Below are 1,502 nucleotides of genomic sequence, written 5' to 3'. Positions count from 1 at the left end.
CATTTCTATAATTCCGTTGATTATTAGACACATAATTACCACTACCACTAGCTTGACCTTGACCACTACCTTGCCCTTGGTTTTGGCCACTTCTCCAACCAAAATTAGGGTGATGTTTCCATCCCTCGTTGTAGGTGTTGGAGTAGGGGTCAAACCTAGGATTAGCATTCACGTTATTGACTTGTTCCATGGAAGGGGAAGGGGAACATTGCTCATTCAACAAATAACAATCGGAAGACGCATGGTCTTCACCACCACATACATCACAAGACATCAATTGCATAGACACATTATCATTCGAAGAATTAGATGCACGTGAGTTAGGGAGGGGGGAGATAGGAGGGGGAGAAGATTGCATTTGATCAAATTTAGAAGACAAGGCATCCAATTTTGAACTAAGCATGTTAATAGCATTTACCTCATACTTTCCCCCTCTCTTAGAGGTGCTTCTCTCATCGGGGCTCCAATCGGTGTAGTTTTGGACTACATCCTCTATGATCTTTAATGCCTCCGCGGGTGGCTTGTTCATGAGTGGCCCACCCGAAGCTCCATCTAAGAGTATGCGGTCCGATCTCAAGAGACCCCTATAGAATCCATGAAGCAAGAGCCAATCTTCCATCCCATGGTGGGGGCATTGTTGTTGATAGCTTTTGAATCTCTCCCAAGCATCGTAGAGAGACTCATCGGGCTCTTGTTGAAAGTTTGAAATCTTGGACCTCAACTCCACCGTTTTCCCAAGAGGAATGAACCTCCCAAGGAATGCCGAAGTTACCTCATTCCAAGTTGTCAATGAATTCGGAGTCAACCTATCGAGCCAATCACTTGCACTCCCCGAAAGAGAAAATTTGAACATGCTTAGAAGAATGTACTCCGAAGTCACCCCATTTGCCTTCACGGTGCTACAATACCGTGTGAATTGCTTTAGATGCGCAATGGGGTCCTCATGCTTTGCCCCGGAGAATTGATGACCCTCAATCAAGGTGATAAGGGCGGGCCTTATCTCAAAATTATTTGCTTCGGTAGTGGGAGTAACAATCCCACTTGCTTCTTGATACGGAGGAGGAACACCAAACTCTCTCAAAGTCTTATTTGGAAGAGCCATCTCAAATTGGTGAAGAGGTGGAGAAGTTGGAGAATTTGTCCTTGGTGACTCTAATGGAATGGTGTCTCCACTAGTCTCACTAGAACTAGATTGATCGGACTCAACTACCACTTGTGGCTCACTTGATGTGGCACCACTAGCTTTCGCCCTCTTTTCTTTTCGATTTGCCCTTACTACTTTTTCAAGCTCGAGATTCAACGGCACAAGAGGAAGTGTCCTATTGCTGCGTTTGGGCATAAACAAAGAAGACTAGAAGGGAGATTAGTAGGTTAGTCAAAGAAAACAGAGAAAAATAAAGCTATACAAATGAACTACTCTCACATATCTCATAAGTAACTCAATGCTTAACGCCATTCCCCGGCAATGGCGCCATTTTGGTAAAGGTAATAATCGGTCGTTG

General features: G+C 44.4%; 1 non-coding gene across 1 annotated transcript; it reads left to right on the top strand.

Moving 5' to 3' along the window:
* The first annotated feature begins 617 nt into the window (after nt 1-617).
* On the top strand, nt 618-724 carry LOC145573407 (small nucleolar RNA R71). The gene has a single exon (XR_014097447.1). It is a non-coding gene; the product is annotated as a small nucleolar RNA R71 (small nucleolar RNA).
* The last annotated feature ends 778 nt before the right edge of the window (nt 725-1,502 follow it).

The sequence above is a fragment of the Chenopodium album genome, chromosome 12, assembly GCF_948465745.1.
Source record: "Chenopodium album chromosome 12, dcCheAlbu1.1, whole genome shotgun sequence".
NCBI lineage: Eukaryota > Viridiplantae > Streptophyta > Magnoliopsida > Caryophyllales > Amaranthaceae > Chenopodium > Chenopodium album.
This window is presented reverse-complemented; position numbering and strand designations above follow the sequence as displayed.